The sequence below is a fragment of the Scyliorhinus canicula genome, chromosome 31, assembly GCF_902713615.1.
Source record: "Scyliorhinus canicula chromosome 31, sScyCan1.1, whole genome shotgun sequence".
Lineage (NCBI taxonomy): Eukaryota > Metazoa > Chordata > Chondrichthyes > Carcharhiniformes > Scyliorhinidae > Scyliorhinus > Scyliorhinus canicula.
In genome coordinates, this window is record NC_052176.1 from 11,317,804 (window position 1) to 11,339,088 (window position 21,285).

Consider the following 21,285-nt stretch of genomic DNA (forward strand, 5'->3'; position numbering starts at 1 on the left):
CCTTATTTTTGAACCCAAGCCAGAGTCCTGTATCTGAGTGCCATCCTTGTCCAAGGGGTTGCGGGTTAAGGAGCTTCTGATTGATCAGTTTCCCTCAATCAACAAGGACTGTATTTCCGCTCGACCTGTTCCTCACACGAAGATATTGAGAGTCTAATATCTGAGCGACGTGAAGTATCCAATTGGAGAGTTGCATCCTGGCGAATGGAATCTCTCTCCACAGCTGCTTCCGGTGCTGCATTCACAGACAAGCAGCCGAAGAACCCCTCCAGTGTCCAAATAGGTAACGTTATCCAGTAATACCCCACAGAGGAGCAATATAGATAATACTGGAATCCAGTAATACCTCACAGGGGGCCAATAAGGAAATAAAGCTTTCTCTATTTACAACAAAGGGAGAAGAATTTTACGCGCAGTCCTGGGATCAATATTAATTCCTCAACCAGAGTCACTGAAGCAGATTATCGAGTCTATAACTGACCCTTTGGGGTCTTGCTGTGCGTATTTGAGCAAAAATCTAATGTCCTGGGAACAAATCTTTTCCTTTGGAAGGGAGATATTGAATCTTCCTGAGGTTTGATAATCTAGCTGGAGAAATTTAACGTCGTGGAAGAAAACTCAACATCAGGAGTGGGATTCGAACCCACGCCTCCAGAGGAGACTGCGACTTAAACACAGCGCCTTAGACCGCTCGGCCATCCTGACGCGTTGTCGGCGGAGCTATGATCTGTGCACAAGTCGACTTAAATTCGTTCTTCACCTCATTTCATTTCAAACAAGACATGCTTTTCCTACTTTTGAACCCCAGCCAGAGTCCTGTATCTGATGCCAGCACTCTCCAAGCCGCTAGGGGTTCCGGAGCTTCCCATTGCTGCATTGATCAGTTTGCTCCAATCAACAAGGACCGAATTTCCGCTCTATCTGTTCCTCACACGAAGTTATTGAGAGTCTAAGATCTGAGCGAGTGTTACATTCTGGCGACTGGAATATCTTTCCACAGCTGCTTCCGGTGCTGCTTTCACAGACAAGCAGCCGAAGAACCCCTCCAGTGTACAAACAAGAGAACGCTCATCAAGTGGAGGCGGCATAAGAGTGTTTGGGAGAAGTCAACTTAGTCACCTCAACTTTACTGTGGGTAGCTGAAGAACAGGTGTCAAAGGGGGGATCAGACTGAAAGCAAAACTTTGATACCAATAAAGAAGAAGGCGGATGTTCTGCTGGGTAAAAGCGACGTGTTGGCTTTTGGTGGGAGTGAGAAAATGAATAGCAGAGGATGGTTTCGATCCATCCACCTCTGGGTTATGGGCCCAGCACGCTTCCGCTGCACCATTCTGCTCCTGGTTGACGCTCAGTGGGGCCGGACGTCAGGAAAATTGAAGAAATCATTAAAGTTAGATCAATGTTCCCAGAGAGGTGAAACTGCCGCTCCGAACTTCCTTCTGTGAAGGTGATTCCAGTCACTCCCCACTTTCCCATCAGAACAATGTCACAGAAGAAATCACATCACCTTAACAGAACAACCATTCAGCACGAAAGGAAAATATCTGAACTGTGCTGACCAGAACCAGTGTGCTCAAACGTGTGTTCTTGTTGAAACAACAAATTAAGAAGTGAACAGTTGTCTGGCTACCGAAGGGCGGTAATGTCGTCGCTCTTGGTTTAAGGAACAGAGTGCCGCAGCGGAAGCGTGCTGGGCCGTTACACCGAGGTTGAGAAATCGAGGCAATCCTAGGCTATTTACATTCTCACCCACACAAAAAGTAAACATAACGCACGCTCCTGTTTGCTTTGCAGCAAATACCTATCAGAATATTTCTTGCAGTTTCATCCTGACATTAGTCCCGGGAACGAATCAGACAGCGTGACACATGAAAACATTGTAAAGCTCACAAATAGGGACCCACAGAGAAAATGCTTTAAAGTCTCAGCAGGTCTGACAGCATGTGTGGGGAGAGAAAACAAGTAACGTTTCGAGTCCAGGTGACCCGTTGTCAAATCTGGATTGTAAACGTTATCCAGAAGTACCCCACAGAGGAGCAATATAGATACATACTGATGTCCGCGAATAGCTCACAATAAGGAAATAAAGCATTATCGAACAATAAATCACAATAGAAACCGAATTCCCAACTTCCCCTCTCGGGCGGATGTGAACAATCCAACCAGCCAGACTATTTACAACAAGAGAAGTCTAATTTCACCCGGAGTCCTGGGATCAATATTAATTCCTCAACCAGAGAGACTGAAGGAGAATATCGAGTCATTAAATGGGCTTTCGCCTGCCGGGTCTGGCTGTGCGTAATAAAGCAGTAATCTCATGTCCTGAGAACAAAGCTTTGCCTTTGAAAGGGAGATTTTGAGGTTGAAAATCTAGCCGGAGAAATCTAACCTCGTGGATGAAAACTCAATATCAGGAGTGGGATTCGAACCCACGTCTCCAGAGGAGACTGCGACCTGAACGCAGCGCCTCAGACCGCTCGGCCATCCTGATGCGCTGACATTTAAGCTAAGATCCGTGCACAAATCGACTTAAATTCTATCCTCATCGTCATTTAATTTCCAACAAGATATGCTTTTCCTAATTCTGAACCCCAGCCAGAGTCCTGTATCTGATGCCATCCTTGTCCAAGCCGCTGGGGGTAAGAAGCTTCTCATTGCTGCATTGATCACTTTGCTCCAATCAACAAGGACCAAATTCCCGCTCTTTCTGATCCTCACAGGAAGATATTGAGAGTCGAAGATCTGAGCGACCTGAAGTATCCAATTGGAGAGTTACATTCTGGCGACTGGAATCTCTCTCCACAGCTGCTTCTGGTGCTGCTTTCACAGACAAGCAGCCGAAGAACCCCACCAATACCCAAACAGGAGAACATTCATCCAGTGGAGGCGGCAGAAGAATGTTTGGGAGAAGTCAACTTAGTCACCTCGACTGTACTGTGGGTAGCTGAAGAACAGGTGACAAAGAGCGGATCAGACTGAAAGCAAAAGTTTGATGCTAATAAAGAAGAAGGCGGATGTTCTGCTGGGTGATCGCGACGTGTTTGCTTTTGGTGTGAGTGAGAAAATAAATAGCAGAGGATGTTTGTGATCCATCGACTTCTTGGTTATTGGCCCAGCACGCTTGCGCTGCGCCACTCTGCTCGTGGTTGATGCCCTCCGTAGTCGTACTTGAGGCAACGTTTGAAGAAATCAGTAACAGGTTGATCAATGTTCCCAGAGAGGTGAAACTGCCGCCCCGAACTTCCTTCTATGAAGGTGATTCCAGTGACTCCCAACTTTCCCATCAGAACAACGTCACAGAAGAAATAACATCGCCTTCACAGAACAATCATTCAGCACGAAAGTAAAATATCTGAACTATGCTGACCGGAATCAGTGTGCTCAAACGTGTGTTCTTGCTGAAAAAACAAATGAAGAAGCGAATAGCTGTCTGGCTACCGCAGGGCAGTAATGTCGCAGATCCTGGTTAAGGTATCAGAGTGCCGCAGCGGAAGCGTGCTGGGCCGTTACACCGAGGTCGAGGAAACGGGGCTATTCTCGGCTATTTACATTCTCCCTCACACCTCAAGTAAACATAACGCACGTCCCTGTTTTCTTTGGAGCAAATACCTATCAGAATATTTATTGCAGTCTCATCCCGACATTTGTACCAGGAATGAAGGAGACAGCATGAAACATTGTAAAGGTCACAAACAGGGAACCACAGAGAACATGATGTAAAATATCAACATGTCTGGCAGCAACTGTGGAGAAAAAAGAGCTATCGTTTCGAGTCCAGGTGACCCGTTGTCTAAGCTGGATTGAAGCGCGTTCCAGTTGGACTCCGCAAACGGACAAAATAGATAGACAACGTTTTCCAGTAATAACTCACAGGGGGCCAATAAGGAAATAAAGCATTATGGAGTAATACATCACAACAGAAACCCAGCTCACATCTTCCCCTCATGTACGGATGTGAACAATCCAACCAGCCAAACTTTTTACAACAAGAGAAGACGATTTTTCCCCGGAGTCCAGGAATCAATATTTATTCCTCAACCAGAGTCACTGTGCCGATTACGCAGTAATTAACTAGGCTTTTATCTGTTGGTTCTTGCTGTGCGAAATTTAGCAGTAATCTCATGTCCTGAAGCCACCGCTTCACCATTGAATGGATGGTATTGGATCTTCCTGGGATTTAACATTTTGCTGGAGAACTGTAATATCGAGGACGAAAAGCCAATGTCTGGAGAGGTATCGAACCCACGCTTCCAGAAATGACTGCGACCTCAACGCAGCGTCTTCGAATGCTCACCCACCCTGACACTGCGCGGAGGAAGGTACGTTCCGCGCAAAGCCCGACTTTAATTCTATCTTAATCGTCATTTGATTAGAAACTAGATATGCTTTTATTATTTTTGAACCACAGAAAGAGTCCTGTATCTGAGTGCCATCCTTATCCAAGCCGCAGGGGCTTAAGGAGCTTTTTGTTGCTGCATTGATCAGTTTGCTCCAATCAACAAGGACCGAATTGCCGCCCGAACTCATCCTCACAAGAAGGTATTGAGAGTCTAAGATCCGAGCAACATGCGGTATCCAATTGGAGCGTTGCAACCTGGCGATTGGATTGTCTCTCCACAGCTGCTTCCTTGCTGCTTTCACAGACAAGTAGCCGAAGAACCCCTCCATTGTCCAAACAGAAGGACGTTAATCCAGTACAGGCGGCAGAAGAGTGTTCTGGGACAAGTCAACTGAGTCACCTCGACTGTACTGTGGCTAGCTGAAGAAACGGTGTTAAAGAGCGGATCAGACAGAAAGCTAAAGTTTGATTATAATAAAGAAAAAGGCTGACGTGCTCCTCGGTGATAGCGACTTGTTTGCTTTTGGTGTGAATGAGAAAATAAATAGCAGAGGATGGTTTCGATCCACCGACTTCTGGGTTACGGGCCCAGCACGCTTCCCTCTGCGCCGCTCTGCTCGCGGTTCTGATTTGAGGAAAATTTTGAAGAAATCAGTAACAGATTGATCAATGTTCCCAGAGAGGTGAAACTGCCGCTCCGAACTTCCTTCGATGAAGGTGATTCCAGTCACTCCCCACTTTCCCATCAGAGCAACGTCACAGAAGAAATAACATCACCTTCACAGAACAACCATTCAGCACGAAAGTAAAATATCTGAACTATGCTGACCAGAATCAGTCTGCTCAAACGTGTGTTCTTGCTGAAAGAACAAATGAGAAAGTGAATAGTTGTCTGGCTACCGAAGGGCAGTAATGTCGCAGCTCCTGGTTAAGGGAGCAGAGTGCCGCAGCGGAAGCGTGCTGGGCCGTTACACCGAGGTCGAGGAAACGGGGCTATTCTCGGCTATTTACATTCTCGCTCTCATCAAAAGTAATCATAACGCACGTTCCTGTTTGCTTTGCAGCAAATACCTATCAGAATCTTTCCTGCAGTCTCATCCTGACATTAGTCCCGCGAATGAAGGAGACAGCATGACACATAACAACATTGTAAAGCTCACAAATAGGGACCCACAGAGAAAATGCTTTAAAATCTCAGCAGGTCTGACAGCATGTGTAGGGAGAGAAAACAACTAACGTTTCGAGTCCAGGTGACACTTTGTTAAATTTGGATTATAAACGTTATCCAGTAGTACCCCAGAGAGGAGCAATATATATACGTACTGATGTCCATGAATGGCTCACAATAAGGAAATAAAGCATTATCGAACAATAAATCACAATAGAAACCGAGTTCCCAACTTTCCCTCTCGGAGGGATGTGAACAATCCAACCAGACAGACTATTTACAACAAGAGAAGTCGAATTTCACCCGGAGTCCTGGGATCAATATTAATTCGTCAACCAGAGTCACTGAACATATGGAACATAAAACAGTACAGCACAGAACAGGCCCTTCGGCCCTCGATGTTGTGCCGAGCCATGATCACCCTACTCAAACCCACGTATCCACCCTATACCCGTAACCCAATAAACCCCCCCCCCCCTTAACCTTACTTTTTAGGACACTACGGGCAATCTAGCATGGCCAATCCACCTAACCCGCACATCTCTGGACTGTGGGAGGAAAGTGGAGCACCCGGAGGAAACCCACGCACACACGGGGAGGACGTGCAGACTCTGCGCAGACAGTGAGAATATCGAGTCAATAACTGGGCTTTTGCCTGCCGGGTCTTGCTGTGCGTATTTAAGCAGAAATCTCATGACCTGGGAACACATCTTTTCCTTTGAATGGGAGATTTTGGATCTCCCTTTCAACTTAGTCACCTCGAATGTTCTGTGGGTAGCTGAAGAACAGGTGTCAAAGAGCGGATCAGACTGAAAGCAAAAGTGTGACACTAATAAAGAAGAAGGTTTGCTGGTTTAAGGAGCGGAAGCGTGCTGGGCCATTAGCCCGAGGTCGAGGAAACGGGGCTATTCTCTGCTATTTACATTCTCCCTTTCCTTCCAAACATGGCCGTGCTTTTCTCAGACATTACTTTCTTGCTATTCTGTTCGTTCAATTAGCTCTCATCTTGGTGCTTTCTTTTGATGCTAAACTGTCCACAATATCTGTTTGATCTGGACAAACAATCGATGCTCCAATTAGAACAAAATGTTTTGTGTCAATCGGTTCAATCCAATCCTGTGGAGGGAATTCTAATCTCCTCAGGATGATGTTCAATGATTTGCTGAATGAACTGTTTTTTGTTCACGGGGTGAAAGGTTATGTCACTGGATTGGGAATCCAGGGGACAGAAATAATCTTTGGGACAGAGAATAAATCCCAGGACGGCAGATGGTGAAATTTAAATTCACTGATTTCGTGAATCTGGAATTTAAAGGCATCGGAGCTGGTTACATTTAGTCAGGTGCAAGCTGGCACACTTTGTGATTGTTTGGTTAATGCGCCGCAGTAAATACACAACTTCTTCAGCAACTGTCCGCAATGTTTTCAATAAAATATGAAGTTCCAGGATGTTTCCAATGTAACTGATATTGTTGCACAAATAAATTAATCAGACGAACAGTGCGTTTAGGGAGCTGAGGTTTTCCAGTAGTTCAAGGATTGGCCTCCAAATCCAATGGCCTTTTTATACGGAGATTCTATCCCTTCTCACAGACAGACTGGGACTCCGGTCATTGCACGAAAGCACTGACTTTCTGGAGTGATTTCAGGTTGGGTTTATAATGCTGAAAGAAATTATATCGCTTATTGTTACGAGTCGGCTTCAACTGAAGACACTGTGAAAAGCCCCTAGTCGCCCCATTCCGGCGAGGCTGTTATGGGAATCGAATCGTGCGGCTGGCTTTTCTTGGTCTGCTTTCAATACCAGCGATTTAGCCCAGTGTGCTAAACAGCCCCTATCAAACAAATTGTCAATGACTGTCTTGTTAAACGCAGTTCAGTTAGTGGCTGTGGCTTTGTACTTGCAATCAAATGGGATAGCACGGTAGCACAGTGGTTAGCACAGTTGCTTCACAGCTCCAGTGTGCTGTCTGTGCGGCGCCTGCGCGTTCACACGGTGTCTGCGTACGTTTCCTTGGGGTGTCTCCTGTTTCTTTCGGTAGTTCGGTGCAGAGTCAAGATGCCGAATGTCCTGCAGGTATTCGCTGGATAACAAATTAGAATCGTCATCACTCCGACATTGACGGGGTGTTTAAGGCGTCTGAGTGATGTCCATCATGATGTGGTCAAATGTTTGTATCGTTCAGTCTTTCCGCTGTGTTTTATTTACAATGTGTAGAAACATTTTGGACATGGTGTTGAAGTGTTTCCCAACAGTCCATTGAGAACAATCACTCAGCCGACGTGATGGAAATGTAATTTGCTGATAGAAACTATATTTCCAATATTTCACATCTGGCTGAACATCTGGACCAATACACAAAGACAAACTTCTTCCGTTAGTTATCGCGGATGTTAAAGTCCATGAGGTGGTTTGGTGAAGTCAGGTTACATGGCGAGTTGGCCGAGAGGTGAAGGTGATGCGCTGCTAATCCATTGTGCTTTGCATCTGGGAGTCTGAATCCATCTTCCTCGTTGATCCATTTCCTCCGTCTCCGCGTTGGGCCACTTATTGAGGGTGACCTGATGATTCGTTTAGTGTTTCCGGAACGAGGATGAAGTTTAGATTCGGAGATCAATAGGCCTGAGGAGTGAATTGTCTTGCACCATTCTCTTTACCGATATTCCTAATCCTCTGTCTGATAATCGATTTAAATCACGACACCAGCTTTAGGCAGCAGTTTGGCACCATGAAAACATGCGTCTTCAGAAGCTCCAAACAGACACCAGCTTCATCTGGGGCACTGATGGCAGATTATGTATTTCCAGAACCGGCCGTCCAGCCGTGAAAAAAAGTCCACCAGATGATCTCATTACACTGTAAAATGTAGGAGCAGAAGTAGGCCATTCGGCCCATCCTGTCTGCTTCACCATTCAATGAGGTTATGACTGACCTGATATAATCCTCAAACCCATTTTCCTGCCTCATCCCCATAACCATTGATTTCTTTATTGATTAAATCTCGAACATACTAACTGACCCAGCCTCGACGTTCCATTCGCTTCGAAACGACATTTTCACAGGTACACTATACTCTGAGAAAAAAAGTTCTCATCATTTTTGGTTCAACTAGGCTGCCGGCACTTTACTCTGAGATTATTCCATCTGGTCCTCGATTCTCCCACACGGGAAACAAAATCTCAGCATCCATCCTGTCAACCCCCCTGAAAATCTATTACATCAGTGAATTTGAATGGTGGGATTTATTCCGTGTCCCAAAGATTAGTTCAGACCTCCAGATTCCCAATCCAGTGACATAATCTTTCATCCCACTGAACAAAAATAACAGTTGATTCAGCTCATTATTAAACTTCTTGGGCCAGTGGGCCGAGGAATGGCAGATGGAGTTTAATTTGGATCAATGTACGGTGATGCATTTTGGTCGATCAAATCAGGGATTGACCTACTCAGGTAATGGAAGGGAGTTGGGGAGAATTACAGAACAAACAGATCTAGGGGTACAGGTTCACAGCTCCTTGAAGGTGGTGTCGCAGGTGGACAGGGTGGTGAAGAAGGCATTCAGCATGCTAGGTTTCAAGGTCAGAATATTGAATACAAGAGTTTGGACGTCTTGTTGAAGTTGTACAAGACATTGAGAAGAGCACACATGAAATTTTGTGTTCAGTTCTTGTCACCCTATTTTCGGAAGGATATTGTTAAACTAGAAAGAGTGCAGAAGTGATTTACAAGGATGCTACCAGGACATGATGGTCTGAGTGAAAAGTGGAGGCTGGATATGCTGGGAATGTTTTTCCTGGAGCGTAAGAGGCTGAGCGGGGATGTCATAGAGGTCTATGACATAATGAGGAGCATAAAGAAGGTAATGAGGAGCATCTGGAACGGGCTGCCAGAGGCATTGGTAGAGGCGGGTTCATTTTGTCTTTTAAAAACCAGTTAGACAGTTACATGGGCAGGTTGGGTATCGATGGATATGGGCCAAATGCGGGCAAGTGGGACTAGCTTAGTGATAGAAACTGGGCGGCATTAACAAGCTGGGCCGAAGGGCTGTTTCCATGCTGCAAATACCCATGGCTTTATGGCTGTCTGTCTTCCTGGCGATATTAGAATTTCCTCCACAGAATTGTATTGAACCGATTGATACATAATATTTTATTCTATACTTTATCCAAGTTAAACAGATGCTGCGGATTCATCAGAGGCTAAACAAAATACTAGGATGAGAGCGAATTGAATGAACAATGTTACAAGAAATTATAATCCAAAGAAAGCCCTGCACTGTTTGGATGGAAACTTTGAACCGAGGAGATAGCAAGTTCCACCGGATTTATGTGTAACACAACCACAACAGGACTCGAACCTGCAATCTTCTGATGTTATCATCATATTCACCGAAGTCAGACGCCTTACCCATTAGGCCACGTGGCCACCGCCTGTCATATACGAGCTAATGTTTATCCCATGTGAATAAATACTGTGATCATATCTATTTCCATAGAAACCAGTACAATTCAGAAGGAGGCCATTCACCCCATCGAGTCTGCACTGACCCTCCGATCCTTCACCCCATTCATGAGGGGGGGGCGGATTTCAGGGGTTGGAAGTGGGGGGCTGAGTTTCTCCATCGGACCCAATATTCCAGTGCAGGGCAGGTGCGTGAGCCTTGGGAGGGTCAGTATATGTTCGTTGTGCCGAATGGTCTTCTTTTGCACTGTATGGATTATATGATTCTATGACAGTAGCGGGCTGAGGCGGTGAAGCCCTTGTGACATACTGCCCACTCCTGACACCATGGAGAAATTCTGATCTCTCAAAGACTGGCGACCAAGGACTTGTAACAAAAAATAATGTATTTAATGTTTGAGCAGCTGCTCCAGGCTTGTGCTCTGAGCGCGATCCGGGGAGAACAGCTGATCATTGTGGATGCGTCATCACGTAATTACGTGACCATTCGGTCTGCACAGGTCTCCTTCTGTGTTGTCAGTTTCTCTGTTTGAATTGCTTTAATCTGTAATCCAGACTGGGAAGTTCGGTGCTGTTCCATGTGAAGCAAAAATGAACTTCTAGGATATTTCCAATGTAACTGATTTTCTTCTGCAAACAACTGAATCAGTGGAATTGTGCGTTTGGGGAGCCGGGAATTTCGAGTCTCTCAAGGCTTCTCGCCAAATCCAATGGTCATTTTTATGGCCGATTCAACCGCTCCTCACATAAACACCGGGGCACCGTTCATCGCAAGAACCTCCTGGAGTGATTCCAGGCTGGTTTTATAATGTTTTATATCGACCACATTATTAATGAATGACCGACTGAACAGAGCTGCGATGATCAAACGGTTAAGGTGTTGGACTTTCCCCAGTAGGTTCGACCCCTGCTCCCAGCGACCGAAGAATGAATCGGAATTTTAGGAAACTGTGTGACACAAAGTTCGCTGCTTAGCATTTCTAAGCTCCTCAGGAGGAGGGTTAAAGATGCTTTTGGAAGCAGCCCGGCTAGCTCAGTCGGTAGAGCATGGGACTCTTAATCCCAGTGTCGTGGGTTCGAGCCCCACGTTGGGCGGCTCACTCTTATCTGAGAATGTTCAGGTGAACAAACTGTTTTGATAACAGGAATACAAAGGATCTGTCTCTGGACGAGGAATCCAGCCGCCTCAACTAATCTTTCGTGAGAAGATTTGATAAATCTGGGATTGGAATTTCGCCTCAGTAATGGCGGAGAAAAGTTCTGCTTCAGGCGGATTATATTTCCACAACCGGGAACACATTTCCACAACAGGGGATGATTTGAGACAACCACAGTGAAGAACTGTCACCTGCAGAGTCACGGTTCCACGACAGAGAGAACAGTTACACAGCAGAGAGCTCAGTTACTCAGCAGAGAGAACAGTTACACAGCAGCGGGAACTGTTACACAGCAGCGGGAACTGGTACACAGCAGAGAGCTCAGTTACACAGCAGAGAAAACAGTTACACAGCAGAGAGAACAGTTACACAGCAGAAAGCTCAGTTACTCAGCAGAGAGAACAGTGACACAGCAGAGAGAACAATTACACAGCAGAGAGAACCAGGGCCGGCTCAAGGCACCGGCAACTCGGGCTGTCGCCCGGGGCGCCATGTACTCGGGGGCGCCAGAGACTCGGGTCCCGCGCATGCGCAGTTGGGCCGGTGCCAACCAGCGCATGCACGGTGGCCGCCCGCCCCCAGGGCGGCCCCCCAGCTCGGTCCGCCACCCCGCTCGGTCCCCCCCGCCCCCTTCGGGTCCGCCCCCCTCGGGACAGCACCCCCCGCCCCGCCCTCGGGTCCGCCCCCCCGCTCGGTACCCCCCGCCCCCCTCGGTTCCGCCCCCCCGCCCCGCCATCGGGTCCGCCGCCCCGCCCTCGGGTCCGCCGCCCCGCCCTCGGGTCCGCATCCCGCCCCGCCCCCCCCGCGTGTCCGCCCCCCGCCCCCCTCGGGTCCGCCCCCCCCGCGGGCCCGCCCCCCCTCGGGTCCGCCCCCTCCTCGGCCTCGGCCCCGCCCCCCTCCTCGGCTCCGCCCCCCTCCTCAGCCCCGCCCCCCTCCTCAGCCCGCCCCCCTCCTCGGCCCCGCCCCCCCAAGGGCGCCGAAGTTCAGCTTGCCCGGGGCGCCAGCAACCCAAAAGCCGGCGCTGGAGAGAACAGTTACACAGCAGAGAAAACAGTGACACAGCAGAGAGAACAGTTACGCAGCAGAGAGCACAGTTACACAGCAGAGAGAACAGTTACACAGCAGAGAGAGCAGTTACACATCAGAAAGCTCAGTTACTCAGCAGAGAGAACAGTTACACAGCAGAGAGAACAGGTACAGAACGGTGGCTTTGTGCTCGGCGTTTCTATTTACTTATTTTTGTATAAATTTAGAATACACTACTTTTCCAATTAAGGGCCAATTTAGCGTGGCCAATGCACATCTTTGGGTTGTGGGGGTGAAACGCACGCAGACATGGGAAGAATATGCAAACTCCACACGGGCAGTGACCTAGGGCCGAAATGAGGTTTCTATTTATAAAGACTGGTCCCGTATGGTAACTAAGGGCAATTTAGCATGGCCAATCCACCTAATCCACGTCTTCGCACTGTGTGGAGAAAACCGGAGCACCCGGAGGAAACCCACGCAGACACGGGCAGAAGGTGCAGACTCCGCACAGACAGTGAATTGAACCTGGAACCCTGGCGCTGTGAACCACTTGTGCTGCCGTGATTTGTGTCCAGAGAAGATATTGCGGCGAATATATCAGTGGAGAACACGTGAAGAAATGAGAACGACATTTTAAGACCGTTTCACCATTGTGTGGAACTGATATATCAAATACAAAACCGCCCGCTTGTGCACCCAGGTAACTGGCTGAATGCAGTGTTTGCACGTAACCCCGATAAACCTTTGATTTATTTGCTGAACAAGAATTTCCCCATCTCTGCCTTGAAGGTAATCAATGATCCGCTTCCGCCGATTCCTGAGGCAGAGTTCCAAAGTCGCACAGCTCACTGAGAGTGAGAAATTTCCTCATCTCCGTCCGAAAAGGGCGACATCCTTGTTTTTAACTGCCCACCACTTCTGGTCTTAACCACGAGCGGCGAGATCTTTTTAACGTGACGTAAACGGTAATCGAAACTGGGGCCTTGGAGACGTGAAGAGGCTGTGCTAACCACTGTGCTACCGTGCTGCCCAAACATTTGGTTCAATAGTCTGAGATAGTAATATGGAAACGCCCAACTTGGTGCTCGAACGCACGGCCCTGGGATCTAGAGTTTTATGCTCCACCAACTGAGCTGGCGAGTTTCCTAATGGATTGGATTGGAATGGATTTGTTTATTGTCACGTGTCCCGAGGTACAGTGAAAAGTATTTTTCTGCAAGCAGCTCAACAGATCATTCAGTATATGGACGAAAAGGGAATGAAACAAAATTCAAGAAAATACAAGAAATCACATGAGAATACATAATTGGGCTACACAAGATATGCAATGTGACTACATAAGCATACAGGGTGTAGTGTTATTAAGGTCAGTCAATAAGAGGGTCATTTAGGAGTTTGGTGACAGTGGGGAAGAAGCTGTTTTTGCGTCTCTTCGTCCGTGTTCTCAGACTTCTCAGACTTCTGTATCTCCTGCCCGATGGAAGAAGTTGGAAAAGTGAGTAAGCCGGGTGGGAGTGATCTTTGATTATGCTGCCCGCATTCCCCCAAGCAGCGGGAGGTGTAGATGGAGTCCATGGATGGGAGGCAGGTTTGTGTGATGGACTGGGTGGTATTCACGACTCTCTGAAGTTCCTTGCGGTCCTGGGCCGAGCAGTTGCCATACCAGGCTGTGCTGCAGCCCGATAGGATGCTTTCTATAGTGCATCTGTAAAAGTTGGTAAGGGTTAATGTGGACATGCCGAATTTCCTTAGTTTCCTGAGGAAGTATAGGCGCTGCTGTGCTTTCTTGGTGATAGCGTCGACGTGAGTGGATCAGGACAGATTTTTGGTGATGTGCACCGTTAGGAATTTGAAACTGCTAACCATCTCCCTCTTGGCCCCGTTGATGCTGACAGGGGTGTGTTCAGTACTTTGCTTTCTGAAGTCGATGACCAGCTCTTGAGTTTTGCTGGCATTGAGGGAGAGATTGTTGCCGCTACACCACTCCACTACGTTCTCTATCTCCCTCCTGTATTCGGACTCGTCGTTATTAGAAATCCGGCCCACTATGGTCGTATCATCAGCAAACTTGTAGATAGAGTTGGAACCAAGTTTTGCCATGCAGTCGTCTGTGTACAGGGAGTAGAGTAGGGGGCTAAGTACGCAGCCTAGCGCGGCACCGGTATTGAGGACTAATGTGGAGGAGGTGTTGGTGTTCATTCTTACTGATGTTTGATGTTTGATAATGTTTGATGGAACTGCTCAAAAAAAACCTGAGAGGTTAAATCTGAAATATCCGAAAAAAATTACCAGCATTGTGGTTTTGAACGGAGTCACTTCGGGAACATTCCCATACATAGATAAATTCCTGAAACCAGCTGCAGAAAACTTACTGTCGTGATTTGAACACGCAACCTCCTGATCTGGAGTCAGATGCGCTACCGTTGCGCCACAAGCCCAACTGTTGAGTAGTTAGTGTTTTCCCATCATAGATTCATGTTTTATTTACACCCAACGGCGAAAAAAACTCAAAGAAGTCAGATTGAGGGATATTTAAGGGCCATGCAGTAAAGCAGCTGTACCACGTGGTTAAGGTGATGCACAATAACCCATTGTGCTCTGTTCACGTGGCTTCAAATCCCATCCTCCTCTGTCTGTGTGTTTCTGTTTGGTCCACTTCGTGAGCGCGAAGTAAAAATGCTGCGATTTTTAACTTTTGTTTGACGGTGGGTGGGTGGGGTGGGGGTGGGGGCGGTAAATAGTCGAACACTGTACATACTGAAACCCCGTTAAAAAATTGGTAAATTCTTATTTCATTCCCCGCCGGACCTGCGCATAAATTCTGAGCGAGAAGTTGTTTATCTTACTGAGGAAGTGGGGCAGAAATTTCCAATTTGTTTTTGCGATGGCTGGAAATTGAACCCCGATCAACTGCTTGGAAGGCAGCTATGCTCACCACTATACCACCATCGCTCACCCGTTAGATTTCTGTCCTTTTGGTTCTTTAGATTAACTTGATAAACTGTTTCGTAACAAATACTTACTTTGCGTAAGTTATTTCACTCCAATTTAAAATGCTCCTGAATGAAAGTGTCCGTGTCACACGGCTCCCGTTCAGCCAGCAGAAGGCACCAGTCCACAACAAATGTATTTATCTAATTATTTTTCATGTTCTATGTGTCATTACATAGGCCACTTACTCTGGTCTGCGACCTTAGCTTGTCCTTGTGTCCTGATGCTGCCATTTTCACCCTGTTCAAATAATAATAGAATGCCTTCAGTGTAGACGGTGGCCATTCGGCCCATCGAGTCGGTACCGACCCTCGGAAAGAGTACCCGATTTCGTCCTAATCGCACCTCATCTTTCGAATATGTCAGGACAGCCGCGATCAGGGCGCAGTTTCCTCTGGAGGTCAGGGTTCGAATTCCACTCCTGACATTGACTTTTCCTCCGCGAGGCACCATCCAAACCTGGAACACCTCCCCAACAGCACTGTGTGTGTACATACACCATATGGACTTGCAGCGGTTCCAGAATCACACCCCCCCCCGCCCCCCCCCCCCCCCCCCCCATTCTCAAGGGCAATTAATGTTAGATTTTAAATGTTTGGCCGAATCAGCGACAGCCACAGCCAGAGAGATCTGCAATAACCCTCAGAGCAGGAAAGGCAACTCATTGTCCTTTGACCCAAAAACAAAATACTGCGGATGCTGCAAATCTGAAACAAAGACAGAAAATGCTGGAAATATTCAGCTGATCCGGCAGCTTCTGTGGGGAGAGAAACAGGTCATTGCAATGAAAGGTCAGGATGTGAAATGTTAATTATTTCTCTTTTCACAGATACCTAAAGTATTACCAGTGTTCATACAATTATAGAATTTACAGGGCAGAAGGATGTCATTCGGCCCATCAAGTCTGCACCGGCACTTGGAAAGATCCCCGGATCCTGGAAAGATCCACCCCAACCCCAAAAACTGGGCTCGTCCGGGATTTGAACCCGGGACCTCTCGCATTTTACCGCAAATGAAAGTCCCTACGCGAGAATCATACCCCTAGACCAACGAGCCGAACTGCTGCGCTTTGTGATTAGCTGAACATCGTCACACTCTGTAATTTAGTGCGTGAAAGTGTCTGTTCCCCAAAGAAAAATATGGATTAAAATCTCATCCCAGCCATATTCCGTTTGACCATCTGTGCGATTGACAACTTCCATAACAGTGGGAAATGTGTTGGATTTCTAGTCGAAAAGTATGCCTTTTGCAGGTTTCAATTCACTGGAATATCGACAGAGATTGGAACGCGAGGACTGATTTCAGCTGTCATCGTCCAGTTGTTAAATCTTTCCACTAGAAATCCATTGGATTTTCCCCTTTGACTTGAGTGCTGCTCCCAGAGAATCTGTTCAGTGTTTTCAAAAATATTTTATTTTGAATCCTCTACGTCCAGAGAATTGTGACGCTGAAATTGCTCACACTTCTCTCCATTGTTATCTATTCTGCAGGTACTGACTGTACCGACTAATGGAGCCATGCTCACAGGGCTGTGAGAGAGGCTTTCTTTCAGGTTGTCGGTCTCCTTTGGTCCATCCCCAGCAACCAGATGTCTGCAGAGTACCTCGGAATGTCGAACCCCTCTTCCCAAGATGGAATTAATCAGGGACAAGGTGTTGGTTGAAGAGCAAATCAACGGTCTGAAGGTTTGGTCAGAAATTCCTGAAGTTTTGTGAAGAGAAACAAGGTGGGGGTGCAATGTGACAATAGCAGGAGACGAGTTTGGGATATTATCCAGTCTGTGCTGGGGGGCTGCGGGAAGGAAGTTGTCTTGTCTGCCCACACAAGCTGAATGTTAGGGTTGAGGTGGTGATCAGATTCCGAGAGGAGGATGAAATCCTTTCACTGAGTGTCAAGCTTACAGTGAGGTTGAGGGTCTTGAGATACAGGAAGATATGGACTGGATGGTCAAATGGGCAGAAAAGTGGCTGATGGAATTTAACGCTGAAAAATAAGATATGATGCCTTTGGTCGGGGATTTTTGCAGTAACTTCATTGCAGTGTTAAGATAAGCCTCTTTGTGACAATAAAGAATATTATATTATTATTGGATTCATGTGAATGGCCTGAAACTGGGAAGTCCAGAGGAACAAAGGGACCTTGGACTGTTTGTCCATAGATCTCTGCAGGCAGAAGGGCAGGTTAATAGGGTGCTGGAAAAGGCATCTGAGATATTTTTCTTTATCAATCGGGGCATGGATAACAAAAGCAGACAGGTCATGTTGGAGTTGTATAGAATGTTGGTGAGGCCACAGCTGGAGTACCGTGTGCAATTCTGGTCACCACATGACAGGAAATATGTGACTGAACTGAATGGGGTGCAGATATGATTCAGCCGGATTTTGCTGGGGATGGAACACTTAAGATATAAAGAGACGTTTAATAGGCTTGTTTTTTTTTTCTCTCTTGCAGGAACAGAGATGACTGAGGGGTGATCTGATCGAGGCGTACTAGATTATGATAAGTATAGACAGGGCGGATAGGGAGCACCTGTACCCTTCAGTAGAAGGGTCTGTCACAAGGGGACATTGCATTAGTCTGTGATTTTGTTACAGATCAGATCTTGGAGGTATTGCTGCCGTATTCCCAGGCGGCGGTGGTCCAATTCTTAGAGAAAAAGCTTCCATCGAGGACGGGGTTCTCAATAGGAACAAACTGGAGGTCTGGGATGTTAGAATCTGCTCAGCACTGATTCACTTTTATTCATTGCTGTGCACGAGAATAAACACGTGGATTGTAGCTGTCCACTAAAACAAAAATAGAGTTCGGAAGTTTCTGGCCAGTAAGTTCACAATGTCCACCGTACATCACTCACGATCATCAGGTGCAACAAATTATATCTTCATTGTCCTTTCATTTGAAACTAAATGTGCCTTTCCTATTTTTGAACCCCAGCTAGAGTCCTGTATCAGAGTGCCAACCTTCTCTAAGCCTCTGGGGATTAAGGAGCTTTTCATTGCTACATTGATCAGATTGCTCCAATCATCAAAGACCGAACAGCCGCCTACCTGTTCCTCACACGAAGGTATTGAGAGACTAAGACCTGAGCGGCGTGATGGATCCAATTAGACAGTTGCATCGTGGTGACTGGAATATCTCTCCACAACTGCTTCTGGTGCTGCTTTCACAGACTAGTAGCCGAATAACCCCTCTTGTGTGCAAACAGGAGGACGTTCCTGCAGGACAGGGGACAGCAGAGGATTCTGGGAGAGGTCAACTGAGTCACCTCGACAATCCAACCAGCCAGGCTATTTACACCAAAAGAAGATACATTTTACCCGGTGTCCTGGGATCAATATTAATTCCTCAACCAGAGTCACTGAACAGGCCATTCAGACTTGAACTGGGCTTCTGCCTGTGGGATCTTGCTGTGCGGATTCCAGCTGGAATCTCATGGCCTGAAACCTCTGATTCCCCATTGAATGAGAGGTGTTGGATCTCCCTGGAGTTGAGTATTTTGCTGGAGAAACTTAACCTCGTTGAGGAAAAGTGAATTACACAAATGGGATTTGAACCCACGCGTCCAGAGGAAGCTGCGACCTTAACGCTGCGCTTTCGACCGCTCGGCCATCCTGACGCGTTACGGCAAAGGATATGATACGGGCACAAATCCATTTAAATTCTTTCTTCATCGCCATTTCATTTCAAACTAGATGTGCTTTTCCTGTTTGCTCAATTTAACAAAGACGTAACTGACGCCGACCTGTTCCTCATACGAAGGTATTGAGAGTCTGAGATCTGAGCGGCGTGATGGATCCAATTGATGCATCCTGTCGACTGGAAACTCTCTCCACAGCTGCTTCTGGTGCTGCTTTCACAGACAAGTAGACAAATAACTCCTCCCGTGTCCAAACAGGAGGAAATTCATCCAGGACAGGAGACGGAAAAGGATTCTGGGTGAATTCAACTTCGTCACCTTAGGGGCAGCACGGTAGCATAGTGGTTAGCATCAATGCTTCACAGCTCCAGGGTTGTTGGGTTACGGGTATAGGGTGGATACGTGAGTTTGAGTAGGGTGATCATTGCTCGGCACAACATCGAGGGCCGAAGGGCCTGTTCTGTGCTGCACTGTTCTAAATCATTCTAAACCTCGCCAATCCAACCAGCCAGACTATTTCCAAGAAGAGAAGAGGACATTTATCCGGAGTCCTGGGTGATTATTAATTCCTCATTGCAACATCTTCATGCACACGTTTGAACAAGACTTCCTCACCACTCAGGACCTGCAACCGATGTTAATACACCAGACACATCGATGACATTTTGTTCCTTTGGACCCACAGCGAAGAATCACTGAAACAACTACACGATGAGATTAATAAATTCCATCCCACCATCAGACTCACCATGGACTATCCTCCAAATTCTGTTACATTCTTGGACACATTCATTTCCATCAAGGACGGTCACCTTAGCACTTCACTTTACCGCAAGCCCACAGACAACCTCACGATGCTCCACATCTCCAGCTTTCACCCGAAACACATTAAAGAAGCCATCCCCTATGGGCAAGCACTCCGTAGAGACAGGATCTGCTCAGACGAGGAGGAGCGTAACAGACACCTACAGATACTGAAAGATGCTCTCGTACGAACGGGATATGGCGCTCGACTCATCGATCGACAGTGCCAACGTGCCACAGCAAAAAACCGTACCGACGTCCTCAGAAGACAAACGCGGGACACCACTGACAGAGTACCTTTCGTCATCCAGTACTTTCCTGGGGCGGAGAAACTACGACATCTTCTTCGCAGCCTTAAACACATCATCAATGAAGATGAACATCTTGCCAAGGTCATCCCCAAACCCCCACTACTGGACTTCAAACAACCGCGCAACCTCAAATAAACCATTGTTTGCAGCAAATTACCCAGCCTTCAGAAAAGCGTCCACGACACCACACAACCCAGCCAGGGCAATCTCTGCAAGACATGCCAGATCATCGACTTGGATACCACCATTACACATGGTAACACCACCCACCAGGTACGCGGCACATATTTGTGCGACTCGACCAATGTAGTCTCCCTCTAACGCTGCAGGAAAGGATGTCCTGAAGCGTGGTACATTGGCGAGACCATGCAGACACTGCGACAACGAATGAACGGGCATCGTGCGACAATCACCAGGCAGGAATGTTCCCTTCCAGTCAGGGAACACTTCAGCAGTCAAGGTCATTCAGCCTCTGATCTCCGGGTAAGCATTCTCCAAGGCGGTCTTCAGGAAATGCGACAACGCAGAATTGCCGAGCAAAAACTTATAGCTAAGTTCCGCACGCATGAGTGCGGCCTCAACAGGGATCTTGGATTCATGTTGCATTACATCCACCCCCCACCATCTGTCCTGGACTTGAAAAATCCCACCAACCGGTCTGGCTTGAGACAATTCACACGTCTTTAACCTGTGATTATCCCTCTCCCTGGATCTGTAATGATTTGATTACCTGAAAATGCTCGCATTCCAAGCATTGTCCAGCATCTCTGACTTTGTCTATATAAATGTTTCTGGAACATACCTCGCCATTCACCTGAGGAAGGAGCTGCGCTCCGAAAGCTCATGTTTGAAACAAACCTGTTGGGCTTTAACCTGGTGTTGTAAGACTTTTTACTGTGCTCACCCCAGTCCAACGCCGGCATCTCCACGTCTAAATTCATCGTCATTTCATTTCAAACAAGGTATGCTTTTCCTATTTTTGAACCCCAGCCAGAGTCCTGTATCTGAGTGCCAGCGTTGTCAAAGCCGCTGGGGGTTAAGGAGCTTTTCATTGCTGCATTGATCAATTTCCCTCAATCAACAAGGACCGAATTCCCGCTCCACCTGTTCCTCACCAGAAGATATTGAGAGTTTGAGATCTGAGCGACGTGAAGTATGCAATTGGAGAGTTACATTCTGGCGACTGGAATCTCTCTCCACAGCTGCTTCCGGTGCTGCTTTGACAGACAAGTAGCCAAAGAACCCCTCCAGTGTCCAAACAGGAGAACGTTTTACCAGTAGAGGCGGCAAAAGAGAGTTCTGCGAGAAGTCAACTTCGTCACATCGACTGTACTGTGGGTAGCTGAAGAACAGGTGTCAAAGGGCGGATCGGACTGAAAGTCAAACT

General features: G+C 47.2%; 5 non-coding genes across 5 annotated transcripts; 1 reads left to right on the plus strand and 4 right to left on the minus strand.

Annotated features, from left to right (window-relative positions):
• Positions 1–622: 622 nt before the first annotated feature.
• Positions 623–705, minus strand: trnal-uaa. Its single transcript has one exon. It is a non-coding gene; the product is annotated as a tRNA-Leu (tRNA).
• Positions 706–2,408: 1,703 nt separating this feature from the next.
• trnal-cag lies at positions 2,409–2,491 on the minus strand. Its single transcript has one exon. It is a non-coding gene; the product is annotated as a tRNA-Leu (tRNA).
• A 7,353-nt stretch (positions 2,492–9,844) lies between these two features.
• On the minus strand, positions 9,845–9,933 carry trnar-ucg. Its single transcript is given in 2 exon segments — positions 9,845–9,880; positions 9,897–9,933. It is a non-coding gene; the product is annotated as a tRNA-Arg (tRNA).
• Positions 9,934–10,991: 1,058 nt separating this feature from the next.
• trnak-cuu lies at positions 10,992–11,064 on the plus strand. The gene has a single exon. It is a non-coding gene; the product is annotated as a tRNA-Lys (tRNA).
• A 5,047-nt stretch (positions 11,065–16,111) lies between these two features.
• Positions 16,112–16,202, minus strand: trnap-agg. The gene is given in 2 exon segments: positions 16,112–16,147; positions 16,167–16,202. It is a non-coding gene; the product is annotated as a tRNA-Pro (tRNA).
• Positions 16,203–21,285: the final 5,083 nt, after the last annotated feature.